Genomic DNA, 16,182 nt, shown 5'->3' with positions numbered 1-16,182 from the left:
AAGGATGAGGATGGAAGAAATAAAGCTATTCTATGAACCTCCCCATTTCTAGGGATGAGACTGGGAGGGACCCCAGGACAACCCCAGTTCCTACTTCATGCCCCAACCTCTTCACACCTGCGAGTGGCAAACGGAGTATGTCACTACCCAGGATGGGAAACGATATGGGAGTTCTCATGTAGAGGACACCAGATAAAACAATGAAGGAGTGCATACTTTGGGCAGGAAAACTTGATTCCTTCCACACAAACAATAATAATAAAACAATAGTAATAAATCAAATAATAATATGGTACATAGTAGGCATTTAATGTGTTGCTCAATATCTTAATATAATTAATAATGAGCTGATGATGTACGTGGAAACTCTTTGTAAAATATACAATACTGTACAGATGCATTATTCATATTTTCTAATCTAATTTCTTCTCCTTAAAGTCATTCCATCATTGTCAAGAATTACTAGACCAACTTTGATCTAAGGGAGAAAAAGGGAGGCAAGCTCTCTGCCCCCCAGGGTGTATAATCTTCTTGAGGAGACTGGAAGAAAATAAGTAGAATAGCCAGGAAAACTTTGCAGATGCAGAATGACATCTGATATGGAAATTCTAACCCACAGCTGGCTTTCAGGGGCTCTCTTGCAGGAAGGGCTGGGCACAGACGAAGTGAGGGAAGATACTCCAAATCTGGGGGATCACATTGACTAAAGTCACACTGTTTTGCTTGAGCCCAATGAAAAGGCTTGGGATTTCTTGACATCTTACCTGAGAACAGTCTAAACTGGAACCTGCTGTGACACTGTTAAAATCACATTCCACATCCTTTAAGGCAAATCTTTACAAGAGTCAAATGTCCTGTTTGACTACTTGGTAATAACAAATGCTTGCTCGCACTTTCTCAGGAAACGCTTCATGACAGAAATGTTCAAAGTTGTGCTTGTGGTCTTTATAGTCAAAAAGATAAGTTTTAATATCTTAGATTTGTAGTTTCACATTTTCAATTACACACAGTTATTACGAATGCCCTATCTCCCCTTCCATATCTGTATCATCTCCCTTCTGTGTTGGCCCCATATTTCACAGCCCATTCTTTATTCTAATGACAGCAATCAATTTCGTCTTCCTAATGCTATTTGTACATGAAATCTTACTTAGGATTCTAAGTTATTTCATGACCTCAAAATGACAGGGGCAAAAAAAAAAAAAAATGGATTTGCTACATATAATCACTCATCTTTTCAGAGTGTAAGCTAAAATGAAGTTACCGAATTCAATCTTGTGGGGTATGTGCATGTGTCAATCCACGGTAGGGGCTGGGGATGTGGGGTTTGTTTTTAGGATAAGATGCTCTGAAACAATGAAAAATATGGGTACAGTTGCCACCCTGCCATTGGGCAAGTCCCTCAATCTCTCTGGTAAAATAAAGGGCAGGGCCAGACAATTGGACCGTCTCTGAGATTCCTCCCATTTTCAACTTACCGTGATTGTAGACTTATTTCCTAACTAAAGTCAGGGTGTTCCAGACTGCCAAAATACCCTCCTTTCTCTGGAGACACCTATGTTCCCCAGGGTTGGTTGGTTGGTTGGTTGGTTTTTAATGGGCGTGTGGGTGGGGAGGAGCTGTTATGTAGGGAAAGGAACACCAGGTGGGTTAGCGTGGTAGGTTCCCAAGCTACTCACCTTGTACCTCCACAGTTAACTGGGCGGCCCTGTGGTTCAGGCTAGGGCCGGAACAGACCTGGAGGACATACTGTCTGGCCGTGGTCAGCTTCAAATTTTAAAATCTTAGACAGGATTTGGGATGACCCCACAGTCCAATGGGTCTCTTGAGCTAAGCTTGAACCTCACCCACTAATCTCACGTATCCCCAAGGACCTCGGAAGTGCTTCTAAGGGTCAAGACTATGAACTGATAGTTCCACCTTGCCTTACAATAACTACCAGCTGCCCAAATGGCCTACTGCTACCCCAGCTGTGAGATTTTAGAACCACCTGCGTGATTAACGGGTGTCAAAGATCCAAAAGAAAAATAATCTAGCACTGCTTTCTAAAGCCTTTTTTATAATCCATCCATTCTGCACCTTCTAATTCAGATATTTAGTCCACATATTATAAATTCAAAAATAAAATCTAAAACAAACTAATCTTTCATTAATAATCAAAACCGAAGACTAAGGAAAATACTATGGAGAAATAACCTGTCCCTAAACCAGATACACAGAGTCTTGATTCTTGAACAAAGTAGCAAACGTTTAATCAACTGATTAAACATCAATCAGTTCAGACTGAGATTAGTCAAAGAACATCACTATCAGCCATATCTCATGCTTTAGCCAAATGTATATATTCTTCCAGGACTCTTTTGCTATTATTTATTCTCATTAGCTATTTACTCTCTGCCTAATACGTGACAGGCACTCTTGTTAGGTGCTTTACACACATCATTACTCTCAAGGTCGTTAATGTTAACCCATTACAGTCATGCGTCGCTGACCAACGAGGATACGTTCTGATGTTGTGCGAACATCATAGAGTGTACTTACACAAACCTGGATGGTATAGCCTCCTACACACCTGCACTATATGGTACTGATCTTACGGGAACACTGTTGCATATGCAGTCCATGGTTGACTGAAACGTCATTCTGTGGTGCATGACCGTATATAGAAGAAGATACTAAGGCTTACCAATAGTAAGTCATTTGCTCAAGGGCACACAGCTAGGAGCTGAAAAGATATGGGATCAGAGAATCCTTCGATATACTGAAACTCCAAGCCTGTAGTATATATTCAGGATAATTTTTGGCTGCCCAACATCCACTCACCCTACCCTAGTTCCAGTAACAGCCTCAGATTATCATTTGGGATCCCACCCTCCCAACTCTCAACTCATGTTACTCCAGTGGGTCTGACTCCACCTCCAGCTCCAGAGATGGCATATGACCCAGGATTCGCCAAGAAGAGCATCATATTCTCTTGGCATCAGTGATTGAGTCAGATACAAGCATATGGTCCAGGTAAGGCTAATCAGAGACAGAAAGACTCGGTGCTAGGACTTTGAGCCATTTCTGCTGGACTTGAACCTGGAGTTGCTACAGCCATCTTCCCTCCAGATGGAAGAGCCAAGGGGTTGAGACAACATCAAGACAGCAGAGCCACGCAAGAAACAGTGAGAAACCAGGGCTTGGTGACATCATTTGAGACACTGGATGAAGCCTGAGCTGAACCAGACCCAATCCTTGGCTTTAACGTTATATAAGCTAATAAATTCCCTTTTTGCTGAAGCCAGTTTGAGTCACTTGCAACCAGAAGAGTTATGATTGATACAATATTCTTTTCCAGGACTCCAAAATGATTTGGCTTGTAGGTAGTTTCATTTGACCAGCACAGGTCAAACTCCCCACCCCCCGCAAACCACCAACACTGAATTTGAATGACTGTAGGTGAGTCAACTCTCTCCCACCACAGATTCATCTGCTCCCTATCACATTACAAAGACTATTGCCTGATCGCTGAAAGCATTTGAGAATGCATGGCCTGCCATTATTTTGCATCCCCATGTTATTGAGCCTTTATGACAGTAATTCATAACCTTTTTTGGGTCAGTGAACCCTTTGAGAATCTGATCAAAGACCCAGGACATCTTCCTATCCCCCAAAACACACATATGCATATAATTGTTCTATTTCTCATATAGTTTTAAGGGTATCATAGATCCCTCCCAAAGTCTGCCTAGGTGAAGAATCTCTGCCATACTGATATTGCTTTTTAATCTGGTACATGTCCATGAGGCACTATTTTTAAAAATAAAGGTAATCATTTCATTTAGAGGCATGATGTCAGTCAGTGCTTCACAAACTTTAATGTGCGTGCAAATCATCTGGTCACCTTATTAAAATGCAAACTCTAATTCAGCAGACCTGGAATGCATTTCTAACAACCTCTCGGGTGATGCCGACGCTGCTGGTCCATGGGTTACCCTCTGAGAACTAAGGGTGAAGGAAAACATGCATGGATTTTGGAGTCAAAGGACCTGGGTTCAAATCCTGCAATGATCCCTCACCAGCGATGTGACATTAGGTAAGTCACTTAACTGCTACCCAGCAGCTTTCATTTGTTCATCTGTAAAACAGGAATATAGTACCCACCTTGCAGAGCTCAACCTCAAAGATTAAATATGACAACATGCAAAAAGCACTAGACAATTAACAAAAGTTCTCTTCCCTTCAGATCAGGGTCCTCAACCTTGGCATTATGGACATTTGGGGTTGGATAATTCTTTATTATGGGGGTCTCTCCTGGGCACTGTAGGATGTTTAGCAGTATCGCTGACCTCCACCAGGTAGGTGCCAGTAGCACTCTTCCAACTGTGATGCCAAAAATGTCTTCAGACATTGTCAGATCTCCCTTGGGCTCAAAATCAGCCCTGGTTGAGATCTGCATATTAACAGATCTACATATTAGCTCTAGATCTACATATTAACTGCCAGATATCCTAAGCCTTCTCTGAGCTCCTTAACTGCCTAAATAATCTTCCACGATCCATTATTTTTTCTTATTTTCAGTTTCAAAAACCTTCAAATGGAGAAATGCATATTACAGGAATATGGTAACAATTTTAAATGCTTAAATGAATTAAATGCTTAAGAATATTAATTAAATGAATTAAATGCTTAAGGAATATTTCCAATCATTTAACAATTCCTTTCACATGGAAGACGGACAAAACACGTAACTTTGTACTGATGCTAGACTTGGCTATCTCCATATTTACAAACCTATATTTTCAATCATTAAAGTGGCAGGGTACAGTTTTCCTATCGCAACCAATCAGTCCTGGAAAACCAGCTCATCCACCTCATGCAGATCTCTACAGAATCTGACAGGGGGCCCTTTGCTAATAATCTTGGCCTTAAGCTTTCCGATCCTTCATTTTTCCTCGTCGTTTGCCAGAGAACCTGAGAATAGCCTCTCCTCCTATTCCCCATCTGAAGTCTCCAGCAGCCTGGTTCCAGTCCTACAGCAAAAATACTGACATTGAGACTCCTTCAGCAACGCTGCTTGGATGATCTCAAGCTCGGTCAGACGGCATGTGGGACTCTCTAGGATCCAGGGATAACCGTTTTTTGCAGCAACATAGAGATTCTGTTCTACTGTGAATAAACTTGACAAGTCAGTTGCTTTGGAGAACAGGAAAGGTGAGCAGTCAGAGAGAAAGTCCCCGGATGTGTGACCCAGCATGCAGATGAAAAAGGGAAAGCAGCTGTTCACACAGTCGAGACAGAGCTTGAGATGGTGGCAGTGGAGACCAGAATGCTGTCTAAACAGGTTGGAGGGTTAAGGTGCCTGGGCCTTGAACACTGACCATGTCAGGCCCACCGCTTTGAAACTTGCGCCCTGGGAATTGCAGAGTTCACTAAGCTGAGGGAACACACAGTTTGCCAAAAAGCCTGTCTCTTCTTGAAAGTCATTCCAAGTCAAGCAGATATAAGGCTGAACAGGTTTCTGGGGCTTAAAAACAAATTGGGCATACCTGTCTACGTTCTCATTTGCCTTCTGGTTCATTTCACTTCGCTCAGAGATGACAAAATATAATACTTAAAATATAACATTTTCCTCCTGGTGCAGCCACTGACCTCCACTGCTTCTTAGACTTCCTCCTAAGTATGTTTGCTACAAACAGATTGAAATCTTGCCCCAGAATTGTCTCTTTCTTATCAACACTTAAAGGTGAGAGAGGCCAACCAATGGACAGATCAGAGGAGAAACACAATCTAGTTAAAGCTGGGACTGAAAATGAGAAAACACACTCATTTTAGGATTACAGAAGTTCAAGTCTGCCGTGTTCTCCCCAAAGCCTTTGCTGAAGAGCTGAGAACCACAAGGGAGAGAGTGGGCACTGGACACAGGCCCTCCCTCCTTTCCCCCGCCTCCCATTCCACCTTCCCACTCTTCCTTCAGCCAGCTGCTACTTCTGCCCCCTATGAATTTGGAAATTATGCAAGGGGACTTGCTGAGAGTGTGAAAAGGAAGACAATCCCAAAAAAGAGCCTGATGTATCTAGGAGCAGGACAAGCCAAGACCCATGACTGTGACCAGAAGCGAGAATGAAAGTAGGTATGAAGTTGAGGTCAGGACAAGAGGAAGAAATCAAAGTATCACAAGGCCCAAGAGCAGTAAAGTACCTGGCATCTGAGAGGCAAGGGGGTCTGGAGCTAAGAACTAAATGGGGTTCCGTGATATTTCTAATCTGAAGTTGTGCAGGCTCACACAACATTCCATTCATCTACATGTGCTGGGAATTCACTTCCACTGAGCTAATGGAAAAATACACACCTCCCCACAAGGATGCAGATATGATTGCACCTTGCTCAGAAGCAAAAAACTAAACAAAAACTACCCAGTTTTATGAGCTTTTTCTTGATTTCCATACCTAATGTTGCTTTTTTGGTTATGTTTGTTGAATTTCACCTATGGAAAGACATATTGTGTTATCATATTTAGGGCAATTTTTCATCAAGATCATCTGACAAGAATACAATAATGCAGTAGCTTTTTTAAAAATGTTAATCCTTTTGAATTTAATTGTTATAATCATCATATGATAGATAATATTACCACTCTACTTTACCAGACAAAGAAACTAAAGTTCAGACAGGAAAAGCAACACATCAGGATCACTTAGCTAGTAAGTGGAGAGCCAGGATCTAAACACAGTCAGCCTGGCTCTAGAACACACACATTATACTGCCTCCTTATTATAGAGGTAAGAATCTAGGTCATGAAGATACCGCAAATCAACAGGTGGGAAACACCCATCCAACAGCCAATATTGTAATAAATAGGTGGCAATTTGAAAAAAAATTAATTTAAGCCATAATCTCACACTATTGTACCAAAAAAACCTCTAAAAGATGAAAGGATAGGCAGCAGGGTGCTTTATTAATAGACTTCTCACCTGCCATGTAGGAGCTAGAATTAGATTAACAGCACTTGCAATATCCACCTTCTCCTGTTCCCACGTGATCAGAGGTCATTTCTGTCTTCGTTACTATCATGTCCCCACTACCTACTACAATGACTGGCTCAGAGGAGGTGCTAGGTAAATATCTGCCGAATGAAAGAACTGAATATAATCTTTTAAATAAAAAGAAAACATAATTTAATATTTACCAAACCTGGGGAAGACTTTTAAAACTTACAAGCTATAGAAGAAATCACAAAAGAAAAGATGGACAGATATATTTACATTTTTAAAAGATTTAAAAGGCAAACAATAGACAATAAATTTACCTTTCTTCTAAGAAAAACACAGACACTCCAGTGGACATATAAGCAAAAGATACAAATAAAAAAAAAGCAATACAAGAATACACATAAAAGCATATTCAACCTTTACAGCGCTCAAAGAAATCTACAAATAAGCAAGGATTTTTTTTTAAATCATAGCAACCTAAATATTGATGAATCTTATATCTCTCATTTAGTTATGGAGTAAATTGGTAACTTTGGAAAGCAATCAGAAGGTCTATTTAGAAAGCAAATGGCAATATAATTCAAATTATATTAAAGTGTTTATAATTTTTTGACTCACTGATTCTCCTTTCTGGGAATTACTCCAAAGAACTAATCCAAATAGGAAAATGATAGACATTAAGATTTTCATTGCATTGTTTAAGACAGAAAAAAACAGTAAAAGAAAGAAAGAAAGCTAAACAGTCTTCACAAAGGGAATAACTAAGAGGATAAAACCACTCATGGCAGGTTGTATATCCGTTAAAAGACCATCATGGACTTCTGCTTCCAGCCATGATAAAATAACAGGGACTAGATTTAACTACCCTCTTCAAAAAATTAGAAAACTGGACAAATGATATGAAATAGCTGTTTTCAGATGTTGTACATCAGGCAGTAGAGGAGTGTGATCCCTGAGAAGGAAAATGAATGAGATGCATCTTTTGGTCAGCCCGTCTTTCATCTTGGACACCCATCCAGACGATGGTGCAAGAAGAGGGATCCAGAGCAGAGCACAGTGGTGCTCTGTGGCTAATTGACGAGACGGAGCTGGTAGCGCAGGGAGCCTGAGGAGCCATGCGGAAAGAGAGTTCCAGGAACCTGCATAGGGGTCCCACTGAGTCTTGTCTGAATACCCAGCCACACATGCATTGGGCGAAATTCCATAAAGCTTAGCAAAGAATGACTGAGGAACTCTTAATTCAGCAATCTCCAGGGCTTACATGCGGCAGAGAGAATTTCCAGTTCCAGTTGGCTAGAGCGGAGAGTCCTCACTGATCACCCAAGGCGTTTCAGTAGAGACTCCAGAAAGGTCACACCTTATAAGGATAAATGATCCCCTAGAGTAAAGGCTACTCCAGACCTTCCCTGAAAAAGCATAAAAACAAACCTCACAAGGATCGACTCATCCAGAGGTCATTTAACAAAGCCCAACACTCTCTAAAGGAAGACAACAAACCCCAGACCTTGACAACATGTTGAAAAGGTAGAGTAACAGGTACTTATTGGAGAGACATTTTAGACAAACTTGTACCAAACTGACTATCTCATGGCATAATCTGAAAGGCTGAAACAGAAGTGAAAGGATCCGACTCCTGACCAGGGAACCAAAGTTATTTAATCTCTGTCCCTGGCCTGCCTGACCCCGGCAAGTAGCATCACAGTGATGCCTCCCACAGCGTCAGGTACTCTCCCAGAGGCTGAGCGTGGGCTTTGAGTCATGTAAACCCTGCCTCAAGGTCTGACTCTGACACTAGTTTCTGCAGCTGTAAATCTGGAATAATGACCACACCCATGTGGCAGAGACCTTGCATAAAAAGCACCTAATAAACTTTTATTTAAAATTGTTTTCTAAGGTGGACTTATTAAGAAATATCCTTCCTGGGGCCAGCCTGGTGGCGTAGTGGTTAAGTTTGCATGCTCTGCTTTGGCAGCCCAGGGTTCACAGGTTTGGACCCTGGGCACGGACCCACACATTGCTCATCCAAGCCATGCTGTGGCAGCATCCCACATACAAATTAGAGGAAGACTGGCACAGATCTTAGCTCAGGGACAATTTTCCTTAAGTAAAAAAAAAAAAGAGGAATATTCACAACAGTTGTTAGCTCAAGGCCAATCTTCCTCACCCAGAAAAAAAAAAAAAAAACCTTCCTAACAGACTTCTTAATCCAATTATCACTGTTTAATTTATATTTTAGAATCTGTAAGATCCATACTAAGCCCTCAATAAATGTTTGCTATTCCTATTTTCTTGTCAATGTTAATATTACTTCTATCACAAATGTTTGATTTCATATTTTGCAATAAAGCAGCCTCAACAGTATCACAGTGTTTATCACTGTAGCTTGTAACTAAAAGTTATGAGAATATCTACTGACTAGTCAAAAGTTCCTCTGACCTTTTTCAGAAATTTCTCTAAATATTTTAAGGCTTAGAAATTTCTATATTCAAATGCCATACCCCCCATTCCCCAGCCCCAATGACTACAGCATCTAATTTTAGTACTTTCACCCTGACAGTCCCAGGCTGAACTTTTCCTTTTGTTTTCTTTTTTTCTTTAAGCTTTTTATGCTTCAAATATAAGTGGGTGGGAATGTAAATTGGTACAACTTTCCTAGAGGGCAATTTGTCAGTGTATATCAAAAGCCTTCTAAAACAAGTCATACATTTTTGGGAAGCATTCCAATTTTAGGAATTTATTCTATTTGTCCATAAGGATTTACCTCTAAGGATTTTCAATAAAGCAACATTTATAGTGGTTTAAAAATTGGTAACAGGGGCTGGCCCCGTGGCCGAGTGGTTAAGTTCACATGCTCTGCTGCAGGCGGCCCGGTGTCTCGTTGGTTCGAATCCTGGGTGTGGACATGGCACTGCTCATCAAGCCATGCTGAGGCGGCGTCCCACGTGCCACAACTAGAAGGACCCACAACGAAGAATATACAACTATGTACTGGTGGGCTTTGGGGAGTAAAAGGAAAAAAAATAAAATCTTTAAAAAAAAAAATTGGTAACAAACTAAAAGTCTAAGAATAATTATGGGACAGTCATGATGTGAAATAGTGTACACCCATTAAAAGATATCTTGTAAAAATATTTATATGCAAAAATGTTTACCATATATTGGCAAGTGAAAAAGATAGTTACAATACAGTATTATTGTGTAGTCCTACTTTTAATTTTAAAATATATATGTTAAATATTAATAAAGAAACCAAGATGCTAATAGTGTTATGTCTAATTAAGGCCTACGAGTTACTTTTAATTTTCTTCCTTGACCTTTTTTTAATTTCCAAATTTTTTATATTACACATTTGTGACTTTTGAAATCATAAAAAAATAAAATTTCTTTTTTTAAAAAAGACTTTCAAACTCCTTCCAGTAGTCAAGTCTAGCTGCTTATATGTGGTGGCTAGAACAACGTAAGGAATTTTTAAAATGTGAGTTCCACTTTGTTCTGCCATTACTAACTCGGAGACTTCATTTAATTTCTCTGGTCCTCAAATTTCCTAAGCTTTTTACAAAAGGGAGGCAGGGGAGGCTTGAGATGGGAGCATAAATTGGAATACCCCTGCAGCACTGACTGTGATAGCAACAAGCTGGAAACAAGACAAACGCCTATCAAAAAGGGGGGCAGATAAAAAGGAATGAGACATCCAAGATGTGCTAACTGGAATCAGCTAACGCGTGAAGTATTGTTCCATTTAACTTTAAAAAATAAAAAAATTTCATTTTTAATTTTATTACCCACACACACACACAAATTTCTGGACGGATGCATGAGGAACCTCTATCAGTAGTGACCTCTTGAGAATGGAATGGTGGAGTCGGAAGAACCTGGAATTTTCACCTTTGACCTTATACTTTTCTATACCTTAGACTTTTTTTTTTTTTTTTGAGGAAAATTAGCCCTGAGCTAAGATCTGCCACCAATCCTCCTCTTTTTGCTGAGCAAGACTGGCCCTGAGTTAACATCTGTGCCCATCTTCCTCTACTTTATACATGGGAGCCTAGCACAGCATGGCTTTGCCAAGCAGTGCCATGTCGGCACCCGGGATCTGAACCAGTGAACTCCGGGCCACTGAAGCGGAATGTGGGCACTTAACCACTGTGCCACCGGGCCAGCCCCTAGACTTTTCTATATTGGATTTTTCTAAACCATGAAAATGTACTAGTTTTATGATTTGAAACCAAAAGGGAGAGTTGCAGCACTACATGCCTCCAAGGTTCCTTCCAGCTCCAACACTCCCTTAAGTCGCTAATGTAAATGATCATCAACATGGCGGATCTGATCAAGCAAAGTATCAAATTTATTTACCACAATTTAAAGTTTAACAAATCTCTTATTTGAAATTCAATTCTCCTGGCGCTCTGCCTGTGTCCAAAGTTGAGAGGGGATGATTGGATAGATATTTTTTAATTGAACTGTTTTTCTAAGGCAGACTCTAGAAAGACGCTTGTTTTTAATTTACAGAAGATAAAATGTAAAGTACAAGACTGTGGGTGAGTTTAATCTATGACAGGTTTAAACTCTCCGACTGCATGGAAGAGAGTCACAGCATGCAGAGGTTTTATGAGCAAATGCAGGTAAGCGTTTGATAAATCCAGTCAATTCTCCAGCAGGGTAACGTGGTGGAACTGGGGCAGGGGGAAGGGCAAAGATCACAAATAAGCCAAAACTGCAGTTAAAACTATTCAAAAAGAAGATATCATGTAAACTGCAGTGACGACACTAAATCTTTAGAAACACATGTTTTTGTTCTATAGCCAAAAATGATACAAGTTCCATAGTTTGGAAACATTAAACATCGTACAAATGGCTTGATGAAAAACCACCAAAAGGTTAACATGAGAAAATAATGATGGTTGTTTAATGTCTTAGCTGAAATCTCATTTTTTGTGAAGCGTTAAAATAGGACTGAGGACTTCTACATTTGCTGTGTAGATCCACCTCTATTTCTACATTCTACCATGATGGACAATTTGAAATAAACCAGCCCTCCGCCCACATCAACGAGAGGAGCTGCACGAGATACCTGAGAAGCTATTTAAAGGCATCAGATAGCTACCCGGGCAACCAGGAGTCCAGAAAGAAAGGAGGCTTTGAGAAGTGAGCCCTACATTTTCTAGTGCTTCTCCCCTCAAAGTACTTGCTGATTCTCATGCCACAAGAACCAATATTCTTAGAAGGTGGAAGGCTGATAAACCTCAGCAGCCTCATGAGTGCCACGAAGACAAAAAATTGTAGTTCGGGGCCCACCAAGGAGGAGGCCTCAGCTCACTCTTGTATTTTCTGGATGCCCAATCTTGGTTAAGAAGGTCTCCCCCATCCCTAGCGTGTACTCACAGCCTCTCTTATTTTCATCTAAGCGGGATTTATTTTTTATATGGTGTAAGGTAGGAGTCAACTTTATTTTGCTTGAGATGGACAACCAGTCAAAGCCAGCTCTGTTTATGAAATAAACTATCCTTTCCCCTCTAAATCGAAATATCACTTTTCTCATGTATTAAATTGAAACAATCTATTTCTGGATTCTCTCTTTTGTTGCACCAATCTGTCTGTATAGTCAAACATGTAGTGGACATTTATCATTCTTTTTGACTATGTGGCATCTGAATCCCGTTCCTATATTTGGGAAAATCCCCACCTTATGATTCTTATCTCCACCTTATGAACCCATCTCTCGTGAAAGAAGCTGAAAATATCCCACAGAGCCTTTCTCAGCTTCCCTTGAAGCCAGGGTGTGCTAACAGCCAGCTTCTAAAATGGCCCTGGTGATCTTTGACTTCTGGCACTCACATCCTTGCGTAATCCCCTCTCTCATGGAGTAGGCTCATTGCAGAAATGATGCTGTGTGATTTCTCAGGTTGGTCATGAGTTAGCGTGACTCCTGCCTTGTTTTCTGACTTTGATCACTCACTCTTGGGTAAGCCAACTGCCATACCATAAGCACACTCAAGCTGCCCTGTGGAGAGGTCCATGTGGTGAGGACCTGAGACCTCCCACCAACAGCTATGCAAGTGAGCCACCGTGGAAGCAGATCCTGAGGCCCAATCAAGCCTTGGATGACTGTGGGCTCCTGAAAGACCTGAACCAGAGCCACTCAGTGAAATGCTCCTCGCTTCCTGACCTACACATAGTGTGTGAGACAAGAAACGTTTATCTTTTTTTTTGATTGGCACCTGAGCTAACATCTGTTGCCAATCTTTATTTTTTTTTTTCTCCTTCTTCTCCCCAAAGCCCACCTGTACATAGTCGTATATTCTAGTTGCAGGTCCTTCTGGTTGTGCTATGTGGGACGCCGCCTCAGCATGGCCTGATGAGTGGTGTGGTGTGGAGGTCTGTGCCCAGGATTCGAACTGGTGAAGCCCTGGGCCTCTGACGTGGAATGCATGAACTTAACCACTTGGCCACAGGGCTGGCCCCAATGTTTATCATTTTAAGCTGCATAGTTTTGGGGTAATTTGTTACACAACAAAAGATAATACATAGGTTATGGCACCTGACCCAAGTTCTCCATTTGTTTAATACTGTTCAATAAGATTTTATAGTTTTCTTCATATAGGAACTGTCTTTCTTGTCAAGTTTATCCCTAAGTATTTTATGTCTTTTGTGTCTTATATGAATGAAATTTATTAAAAATGTCCATTTCAGGCCGGCCTGGTGGTGCAGTGGTTAAGTTCATATGTTCTGATTCAGCGGCCCAGGGTTCGCCGATTAGGATCCTGGGTTCGGACATGGCACCGCTTGGCAAGCCATGCTGTGGCAGGCGTCCCACATATAAAGTAGAGGAAGATGGGCATGGATGTTAGCTCAGGGCCAGTCTTTCTCAGCAAAAAGAGGAGGATTGGTGGCAGATGTTAGCTCAGGGCTAATGTTCCTTAAAAAAAAAGTCCATTTCTATGTGTTTTTTGCAAGCAAGTCTATTGATGTTTATGTATTTACATTATAGACAATAATCTACCAGATTCACATATTCATTCTCTATATACAATATATATATTTTTCTAACTAGAGTCTCTTGGGTTTCCAGGATATACCATCATTTCACCAGTAAGAAGGAATTTCAAAATAAAAGACTTCACCTTTTCTAAAACTGTCGATTACTTATTTTACTTGCCTTACCGTTGGACCCTCCTAAATAGTATGGGACAATACTGACAACAGTGGGCACCTCAGTCTGGTTGCTGATCCCTACTGAAATGGGTTTTAGGGTTTTCTTGTTTAGAATGATAATTGCTATAAGTTTTTTCTGGGATTTTTTTTGACTGAGGTATAATTTACATAACAAAATTCACTCTTTTAAAAATGCACAGTTTGATGAGTTTTAACCACCAAAATAAAAATTAAGAGCATTTCCATCACCCCAAAAAATTCCCTTATATTCTTTTGAAGTCATTCTTTTATATCGTTGCTTCAGTTTAAATAAGATGTATGCACTTACGATGCAACTCCACTGTTAATGTTTGTTCAAGCTGTACGAACAGAGAATGCATCTGTATTGCTCACCCCTATATTGCCAGCACCTTGCATAATACCCAACACACACCAAGTCCTCAACACTTGCTGAATTAATAAATGAATGAATGAATGAACCAATCAACCAACCAACAAATTCACCTTCGTGTTCAGCCCCATTCCTTAATGCTCCCTGATGCCAACTGCTTTCTTGCCTTCAACTCCCCAGTCTGCATCCTCCCCGACTCCTCATTGCTGGAAGACACCTGTCTACAAGGTAAGCCATCCACTGCCCCTAATGGCACCCCTTTACCTATTTGGTTTTTTCTCCCAAGAAGAAGCTTAACAGCAGTAATAACAAAAAACAACACAGGTGGCTGTTTCCAGTAGCATCCATGGACACATGGTGTCAAAAGGGAAAAACTAAAATTAGGAAGCAAGAGAATCAGATCCAAAGGTAGGGAGCTTAAGCCCAAGCAGGAGTTAAGTTTTGGAGGAGCTAGACCAAGATGGGAACTGAGGCTCAAAAATGGGTCAAAAGTCAGAAGAAGTGGAGACCACAGGAGAGAAGCAGCGAGGCTGAGAACTGAGGAAGCTGCCTACTCCTTTTACAGGGTGCACAGCCAGGGACCCCGTCTTAAAGGGGCAGAGTTGAGCCAGACAAGGGCCAGCCATCTTCTTATGCCAGTCTACTGTGTTGCGTTCTGCCTGCCTCATAAATCCCCACCATCATCTGCAGAAACACCTACCCACAAGCAATGGATCTATTTTGGAGGGCATGTCTCATTCTCAGTTCCCTTCAGGTGCAGCACGAACAACCCACCACTGACCAGTTATGATGGAATTTGCGGTTTCAGAACTGGTTGCTTACTTGTTCAGAGCTAGAGAAAAAGGTGAAGAAGCTGAGCTGTGAAATGCAGAAAAGTGAAGGAACTCGTCTTTTTCTAAAAGCAAAAAAGAAACGAGTTAATACATATAAAAATGCAATTTATTTCTGAATGTAATTCACACACTAGTGTACTCTTTAAAAAACAATGCAAGCACAGAAGCATAAAAAAAGGTTTGTAAGCTAGCCTTTGCTTACCAATAACAATTGTAGGTAATTTTGGCAGATGTAAATAAGGCACCACCACAATGTGTAAACGCCAACCACAGAATTAAGATTGGCATGTCTAAATAGGGGAAATTATAAAGATTATGATAGACTGTCACTGAAAAGCTTGACTTCAGGAATTTGGGGGGATTATCTGAAAACAAATTCAAAGTTCAATTTTCCTAAAGAAAGAAAGGGAGTGTTTTTGTTGGAAACGGGATGCGGGTCGAGTTCGGGGGGTATGTAAAGGTTAGGTTAAAGAGACATAGAAATTATCTCCGAAGGCGCAAGTTTAGTGTGAGGGACTTCCCTCACAGGAAAGACACCTGGTGTTTTACGCCTTTTTAAACGCTGCGTAATTCTATGAAGCTACAAAGCTGCACTCCCTCTCTCATTTGCAGCCCCACAGGTTTTGCGTTCAAATATCTGCAGGTGTATCCTCCTGCACTCGTTAAACTAAGAGTTTTTTTTCTTTTCTGTCCTAGACTGCACCTTCCGATCACGCCCTCCACCTGACAGAGCAGGGACTCTAGGACCGCCGGGTCACCGCCTTTCAACTTTCTGAGGGAGTCGAGGGAATCAAGGCTGCACGCAATTTCCCTGAAAGGAAAAACACGGCCC

The sequence above is a fragment of the Equus quagga genome, chromosome 19 (genome assembly GCF_021613505.1).
Source record: "Equus quagga isolate Etosha38 chromosome 19, UCLA_HA_Equagga_1.0, whole genome shotgun sequence".
NCBI lineage: Eukaryota > Metazoa > Chordata > Mammalia > Perissodactyla > Equidae > Equus > Equus quagga.
The sequence above is the reverse complement of the archived record's forward strand: the minus strand, read 5'-3'. Positions refer to the sequence as shown.